The sequence below is a fragment of the Perca flavescens genome, chromosome 8 (assembly GCF_004354835.1).
Source record: "Perca flavescens isolate YP-PL-M2 chromosome 8, PFLA_1.0, whole genome shotgun sequence".
Lineage (NCBI taxonomy): Eukaryota > Metazoa > Chordata > Actinopteri > Perciformes > Percidae > Perca > Perca flavescens.
The window spans coordinates 34,838,701-34,847,695 of NC_041338.1; the positions used below are offsets into that span (position 1 = coordinate 34,838,701).

The 8,995-nt window shown below is 37.8% G+C and overlaps 1 protein-coding gene and 1 long non-coding RNA gene across 3 annotated transcripts in view; one reads left to right on the forward strand and one right to left on the reverse strand.

The window, feature by feature from the left end:
• The window catches only part of rfwd3 (ring finger and WD repeat domain 3), a 41,963-nt gene that overhangs the window by 13,928 nt on the left and 19,040 nt on the right, over positions 1–8,995 (forward strand). The window lies entirely within an intron of this gene.
• Positions 2,309–3,972, reverse strand: LOC114559641 (uncharacterized). Its single transcript, XR_003693135.1, has 3 exons — positions 3,924–3,972; positions 2,465–2,539; positions 2,309–2,318 (listed from the first exon to the last, which is right to left on the reverse strand). It is a non-coding gene; the product is annotated as an uncharacterized LOC114559641 (long non-coding RNA).

An 8,995-nucleotide genomic window follows, 5' to 3' on the forward strand; every position in this document is an offset into this window, starting at 1 on the left:
GAGTCTCTGAAGAGTTGCAGTTTGAGGTTCATATACAGAAGCAGAATATACACTATATATACACACACAATATACAATTAATGATGACCATTGATAAGACTACTGCACAAAAAGCACAGATGTATTTGTGAACTAAATTAAAGCAATAAAAAACTTAAGTGTTAACTTTTAGTTATCAGAACATTTATTTCAGTTACAGTAACATCAAATTTGAGAATGTGCTGCTTTATTTTTCCCTTGTGATAAACTTGTCACAACTTTCATTTGAAAAAAAAATAAACCTGAAGACATTACGCTTTGTTTTAGTTTTTTTTCAAAATGTTCTGACATTTTATAAAAACTATTAAGAAAATATTAGTGCAATTAAGAGATTATTAAAATAAATGTTACTTGCAAATGTGCCTTATTTCTAGGGTTGGGCATCGAGAACAGATTCCTACTTGGATTCGTTTCAAAAAATTACGATTCCATCGTTTATTGGAATTGTTTGGAGGATTTGGTTTCAAATCTGATCATGGGTTCCAAATTTAACACATGCAAGTTCTGGTTTCCGTAGCGGCCAGGCGCTTGTTGTGTTACAGCCATGGAGCACAGTAATTAGTGCTCTAGTGTGGCTTTATTTTACATTGAAAAAGCCCTGTTAAAAAACAACTTTCCTCTGCCTCTGCATTTGTGAAATAAGCATGTGACCCGTTTCAACTCCACCCCTCAAAGAATTGGAATCGAGAATCGATGAGAACCGAATCAGAAGAAAGAATCGGAATTGGAATCAGAATCATTAATATCCAAACGATGCCCAACCCTTATTTCTAGGTTTTGAAACACCACTTGAACACTACTGCACAAAGCATCAAAAGAACTGCAGCAGACATCAACTAGAACATAACATTACATTGCACAATAAAGATTGTCAAAAGTGAAGCTGACTTGTAGCACTCCTCCGTTTAATGTGACATTTGTGTTGTACACAAAGTTCTTTACATCCTTCCATGATCAGGCTTCCTCCTCTTTTATGCATCACATGCAGTGTTCTTTACCTGGAACGCGCGCCAGCAATAAACTTTGCCATGTGTTTGTTTACCGCACTCCTCTCTGCTTCACCCATTGTCTCTTCACCTTTACTATGGGTGGCACTAAAATGACAGAAAAGACAATGTAGATTGTGTAACCTTAAATACATACTGTACATCTCAGTGTAGATTCATTGACTCTGCTCATGCACAGCTTGCAAACTGTCACAGAAAGCATCTAATCGGAGCTTTGAAGTTAAGTCTAGACTGTAAGTATTTGGACATATATACAATTTTGTTCAATTTTAAATAGAAAAATGGATAGTACAATAAAATGCTTATTTCAGGTTTATTTAGAGTAGGGTTACAAGCTGGTACACCGGGGCAAACATCTTTTTATTGACTGGAAAATCATTCATATGGTTATGAAAACCCCCTTTATGACTACAGCAAGTTCAGAATGCTCCCCAGGATGAAAGCGTACACGTTTCATTGTCAATGATCAAGATACGACTTCATGACCATAACCTGTAGTCTGCTGATGTCTATGGGTTGAAGACTTCAGACAGTCATTGACTACAAATATTAAATATGATGAATTTGTTAGACTTGATGTTCATCGGTCCAATTACTTTTGGACCTCGAACCTTGGTCATTATGTGTTAAAAGGGCTACGTCTACACACAGTTCTTTATATTGATGCAAACCTATTTAAATAAAAACTGAGACTTAGCACTTTATTTGTGTCGAAGAACACAAAAAGTCCAACTGTCCAAATACTTGTTGTCTGGACTGTATATACACCTTTTTTTGTCCAGTTTTAAAGCACTTACCCATTGCTTCCACTGTTTTGGACTTTTTACATCTTTTCTTCTTCTGTGAGGGCCTCAGCACCAGGCTTTTTCCTGGACTCTGATCTACAACAGTAACAGACAAACATTGGCACCCGTTAGTTAGTGAAATCTCAGGTAAATGATATTCAGGGTTCATTACTAGCATACTATAATTTGTCAAAACGCAGGAGTTTTTGTAAATTTCATAATTAACACCATTTAACTCACCATCTACACCTGTACTCCCATCCTCACTGAGGGGCTCCAGTCTCCTTTTGGGGGAGAAGAGGTCAGAATCTCCATCTGAAAAACAAGAGCAAGCTAAAAGTGACACCTTATCCTATGCAGTGTATGAAAGAAGGACCCAGTAAAAGCATTTTAAAGCACTTACCCATTGCTTCCACTGTCTTGGACTTTTTACATCTTTTCTTCTTCTGTGAGGGCCTCAGCACCAGGCTTTTTCCTGGACTCTGATCTACAACAGTAACAGACAAACATTGGCACCCGTTAGTTAGTGAAATCTCAGGTATAATGGATATTCAGGATTCATTACTATCATACTATAATTTGTCAAAAGGCAGGAGTTTTTGTAAATTTCATAATTAACACCATTTAACTCACCATCTACACCTGAACTCCCATCCTCACTGAGGGGCTCCAGTCTCCTTTTGGGGGAGAAGAGGTCAGAACCTCCATCTGAAAAACAAGAGCAAGCTAAAAGTGACACCTTATCCTATGCAGTGTATGAAAGAAGGACCCAGTAAAAGCATTTTAAAGCACTTACCCATTGCTTCCACTGTCTTGGACATTTTACATCTTTTCTTCTTCTGCGAGGGCCTCAGCACCAGGCTTTTTCCTGGACTCTGATCTACAACAGTAACAGACAAACATTGGCACCCGTTAGTTAGTGAAATCTCAGGTATAATGGATATTCAGGGTTCATGTGTATTTAAATGCTGACAGTAAAACCTAACTACCAAAAATCAATAAAAACCAAAGTGAAAAAAAGACATAACTACAACAATCTGGCTGCTAGGAGGTCAAAACTGCAATGTGCACTAAAATATTACATTATTTTACTATTATACTATAATTTGTCAAAACGCAGGAGTTTTTGTAAATTTCATAATTAACACCATTTAACTCACCATCTACACCTGAACTCCCATCCTCACTGAGGGGCTCCAGTCTCCTTTTGGGGAGAAGAGGTCAAAACCTCCATCTGAAAAACAAGAGCAAGCAAAAAGTGACACCTTATCCTATGCAGTGTATGAAAGAAAGACCCAGTAAAAGCATTTAGCTGTATCTGCAAGGCGATAGAAATTATTGACATGTGAGTTTACACCAGTGGGTATGTACTGGTGTCACTTTTCAGGTCAATGTTTATACACACACACACACATATAATCAAATTCAACCGTTCTTTCCTGTAAAGTCTATTATGATGCCTGTAATATTCGGTTTTGTTGACACTGTCATGGAGGTGTTAATTCAATCCTGTGTAGCACTGCGGTCATAGTTAGAGATAATGTACTGAACTGAGTTACATTTAGAGGTATTCCTAACATTCTGACCACCTCATGTATGTAAATATGGAGGACAAAAAATAGAAACACCTTTTTGATATAATGGAGTCCACTACAACACCACCTTTGATTATAATTTCAATAATAAGCATGTGAATTGACATATTTTTGACTGTCAAAAATAAATTAGGGCAGGGCTGTTGTGTTGGACTGCTGTAGATTGTACAGGTGCAAGTAATAAAGGTGGATACTGAGTGTAGACTACGGCTGCAACCAACAATTATTTTCAATATTGATTCATCTGTCCCTTATTGTCAGAAAATAGTCAAAGACTTGAATTATAACACAAAGATATTAATTTTAAAATTATATAAAAGAGTAATTCTCACATTTGAGAATGTAGAACTAAGATAGGTAGAACTAACAAATCCATTGTTGGTTAGAAATTAAAGATTAATTAGTTTAATTGAAATAATAGTACAAATAAACAATTATTGCAGCTCTAATATAAACCGGTTTAAAATGCACTGCGCTTTTTTACTTTTAAAACATACCTTCATCCACCTCGTTAACTTGTTTCCTTTCTCTCTGTGGGACACTCTCAGAAAGTCGACGTGGGACATTTACCTATGAAAGATAACCATGGTCAGATATTAGTGCTCAGTATTCAACAATCTTAGTACAACGACTTATGTTAATTAAAAGAGTTTGTACAAATACTACTCTAGATCTACTCATGTGTCTGAACTGATAACCTTACACTTTTTTTCACTATACCATGCAATCCCACAACCAGAGAAGTTACAAACCAAAGCTTTCCAAACATTTTCACAAAAAAAAAAAAAAAATCCATTTAGTAATATATAACACAGTGACACTTTGCTAATTTTGTTTGGTCTTTTTAAACACTGACTGCATATATAAACATCACTGAAAAATTTAGTTCTAACGGACAATTAGTCAGAAAGTTACACACTAATGGTAGCAGTGAACGTAACCTGCACATAAGGTATAGCTAAGAGTCTGTGGTTTTCCTGAAAATGTTTCTATTAATTATGATATCTGTAACCGTGCATACATACCAAAGACAGAAGGATCAATTGTATCAAGGTTCTTTCCCTTGAAGGTGGAGGCGCCTTGTTCCATTGCAAATAGAAGCTTGCTTATCTTGGCAATTTGAAATGTTTTGTCTGTCTGTCTGTAAAAGTCACGGTGGACTCTGAGGTCATGCCCCATGAACCTTGCAACTTGTTCTAGCTCTTGTTCACTCAGATCCAGCAGTTGGCAGAGTGTGGCAACCTGTTTTCTTAATTTAGTTGACCTCAGGAGATCAGGGTTTTCTGCTCCGCTTTTCTCTGCATATTTTTGCAGACAGTCACACCCTCGTATGTGCGTCATCACACCGGGTCTTGCAAAGAGATAGGGATTTTCAGAAAGAACACCAGCTTCATCTCTCCTTTTAATCAACAAGTCTATGGACTCCCTCATTTTGTCGGTCAAGAAAACAGGTACCTTTCTCCCTCTTTTTCCGCGTACTTCTATGAGAGTTAAACGCTTGCTCAGCTCTTTCTCCAGTGGTGACAGGGTTACATAAATGGCCTCGTTTATGGGATTTGTGCTTCCTTTCTTGTAGGCTTCAAGTGTCAAGCGTGATGCTTCCCCTTCACGTCGCTTGTTGAAGACGATGACCTGTGCTAGTACGGTCTCATTTAGTGTCTTGTATGCTGTTAAACTCAGCTGTTGCCTCAATTCCCCTCTTGCTTTGTCTTCTACCATCCTGAGATGATCCCTCAGCACAATCACATTTTTGGTGAGGGGGATGTCCTCTTTTTTATTCCATCTCTTTTCTTGGATAGTTTGGTGAGCACTGACAGAAACATTGTTTCTCCAGTTTCGTTCCAAAGGTTCCAAGAACTTTTTTGCCTTCTTCTCTGCCTGATCATCATCATGCATAAGAGCCTGGCCAATCTGTACCTCTGCAGCTCCTTTAAGACAGAATCCAATTTTAACAGCTGTTGAAAGTTTCCCATACTCATTTTTGCATGGACTAAACTCGGTAAGCCGGTTTACTGCACTGACAACAAGCTGAAATTTTGATGGTGCACGTTTGTTGTCTTCTCTTTTTGTACAAGTTTTTACAGTCCCGGTTACAGTCACTTTATCTTTTTTGGTCCTCTTTTGTTCTTTATTTTGTATTTTCGCATACGTTTTTGTGTTCTTTTTTTTCCCAATGGTGATTTTGCCTACTTGCGGATCTCCATCTTCACTTGAACTTGTGTCTGTACCTTTGAACTCTTCTTTACGGGACAATTTCTTAGCTTTGCCTGGGCTTTTCAAATCTTCATCATCACTGGATGATGATGCATTCAGAGGTAGCTTGTAATCTGGGTCCAATCCGGTGTGGCTGCATAATTCAGACCCAGAGGAATCACTTCCTGACTCCTCAAAGACACAGTCCAACTGTAAGTAAAAAGCATAATCATGAGAAAGACATCACATTCACTTTCAAGTCCAACTTTACAGAGCCATGCTACCATTATCTTGAAAATGGACTGTACCACTGAAATCATATTTAACACTTGAGAAAAAAAAATTCTGCCTTTTCCAAGTATTTGTTTGGAAAAGGCAGATGTCAAGCATACTGTTTTTGTTTAAAATCAGGATTTTTACTCGTGTTGAAAAAAAGGCTTGTCACAGTTAGGGCTGGGGCGGTATGTATTTTTTTCTACCGCGGTTGAAAAGCAAGAAATTCCCGCGTTAGCGCGGTATACCCCATTACAAGAGTAGCGCAAGTTAGAGCGAGAATGGCAGGGTGCCTTAAGTCAGTGCCTGTGTGGTCGCACAAGGAGAGCAAGCGGTAACAGAGAGTAGAGTACCGCTGTGAGGAAAAGAGAGGAAAGATGATATAAAGTGAGTTAAAAGTGAACAATAAAACAACAAGCTAGTGCTTCACAAGACACGGTGGCTTTATCTGTTGTCAATACTGCCGGTAAAGTGAATGGAGTTACCCCCAAAAAAAACATTGGCTTTTAACTTACATGTTGCAGCCCGAGTGCAGCCCGTCTAGCAGCTGAGCAGACAGAGAGCCCAGAGGGCGACTCGGTCACTCGGCAGTTTGCTCTCTCTACCGATATAAGCCGCTCTGTTTTAGGCTACGAAACGTGCATGCAGGCTGAAATTCAACGTGTCTACCTCAGCTTAGAATGGAGAAATGGCTTTACCTTTCATACCATAATACATGGTATGGAACATTGTGCTCCGCAACTCGTGAAAGGTCGGATTTGCTCCATCTTTTGATGATAACTTTTGTTTAGAAAACCTTGAATCCATGTAACACACAATGTCATCAGATACAATCCATGTCATTAGACACAATGTGCAGTAGGGGTCGGGAAAAAAAAAAACATCGATACAGTATAGTATCGCAATATTTTCCATGGCAATACTGTATCAATACAGAGACGCCAAGTATCGATCTTTTATGATAAATGTGTTGGTCGGTTTGTCAGCTTGACTTTCTCATTTTGCAGCAATAAAATTGAAGTGAGATGAACAAACAGAGAAATTTATCTTTTTAGATAAAACGTTGACAAAGTTTCCTTTTGGGGACATAATTTAAAATTGGGAAAAATCTGAAGTTGGAAAAAAGGTCATAAATTGCAATATATCACAGAATATTGCAGTATGTTTAATAATATCGTGTCGTGACACAAGTATCGTGAGGATATCGTGTCGTGAGGCCTCTGGGGATTCCCACCCCTAACGTGCAGGCCAATGTTTGTTTTTGCGGTGACGAGCTCAGACCCGCGGTAGGCGTCACGCAACCGCGATAATGCGGTAACCGTCCCAGCCCTAGACACAGTCAGAAGACGTAAGAAAATATCATGCCAAAACATTAGCTACGAGTGTACGACTAACTTCCTTCAACCACAGTCAGAAGACAAACCTCACTAAACACCATCAACACTTAAACAATGGGTTTTCAGAACTGTAAATAAGCTACATAAAAATATAATAAGCCTGCTATTTTTATTTAGTATTAATTCATCTAGCACAGTGAAACTGCTCTATAATTGAATTCATTTGGCTGTACGAATAAGTGCCATAAAACTATCCCTCAAATATTACCATGAAATTGACTTATGACCTCTATTGTTTAAAACTTGAGCTGACATTTTCACAAATCCCCACCATAATGTATCTGAAAATCTCCAGAGAAGACATGACATTGATCCTTTCACCTTGCAGTTTTGTGATCCAGTGTTAGGGTTACTTGGACATTACAGTCATTTATGATGTTGTATATAAGTGGTGATGGGTGCTGAGGGTTTTCCAGAAAATAGTAATACTAGCGTAAATAATAATAGGGCTAAGAAACTTAAGTATATTGCAATTCAATGTGCTACAATTAGATAAGAAAACCATTCTCAGTGCATATTTGTGCATATTAATCTTTTATTTCTATACTTTTACTTTATGTACCACATTTATAATATCACAAATACCCACAAATTAAAATATTAACTGCCTTCATTCATACGCCTGTGAATACAGAATGAGCAGCCTAACCCTAATCTACGATTCCAGAGTCTTTTAACATTGAATTAAACTATTACCAACTGTTCTATTGAAAAGTCTACATCAGGATAGAATAAAGATTTTATAAATGCACATACCTGTGTTTTTCTCACAGCCATCAACTTCTGGACCTAAAACCAAAAAAAGAAGATTGAAAACTTTACAAACAAGCCATGAGAGCACAGCTACAGCTACTTTGGATTCAAAATAAAAACAGACTGTTAAGCATTAACTGCAGTGTAGTTTCTAAAGTGTACCTCTCTGCTGTAGTGTCTTATAACTACATTTGAACTCAAGTATTTTACAATTGAGACTAAACTTTGCTGCCACAATAGTTGCATTACACTACCCCCCAAATATCAGTGACATCCCCAAAATCTCATTAAGATATTAACGACTATAGCATGTTTTAGCACGTAAAAAACATTGTGGGCCGTTATTTTCCATAACTATCCTAAGGCCGTCCGGGCCCTTGATCAAGCATTTGTGTGTTTTTAATCATTACTTTATTAGCCTAACTGGGTGGGGAGAAAGCTATGCCATAATCAGAAATTTTACCTATATTTAGTCCAAAGAAAGACAGAAGAATTAACTTTGAGCAAGTTTGGAGGAAAGTCAGAGGTATGGAACTGTTTAAAAAAAGTTGTGGGCAGTGACAACATATGTGTCGGCTTTGTCGAGTGCATTAAGGCTGGTTACACACTGGATGTGTTGCGTGAGCTTGACAGCTGCGTGGCGTGTCCATTTATATTTCGGCTCCCACGTTAACAAGTTAGAGCTTACACACTGCCTGCGTGAGACGCACATCTCGGGTGCGGCTTGAGCTCGCGGCTCAAGCCGCATGCTAGAAATAGAACCAACGCCTATTTTTCACGCAAGCGTGTTGGAAGCATTTCCAGGTAACATAGAATAGGAAAATATGTTTTATGTAATTTAAACACAAATACATATTAATAAATGACATGATGATTGAAAGCCTGTAGGTTTTGATATAAATGCAAATATATAAATGTAATTTAAAAAAAAAATAGATTTTCTAATATTGCAT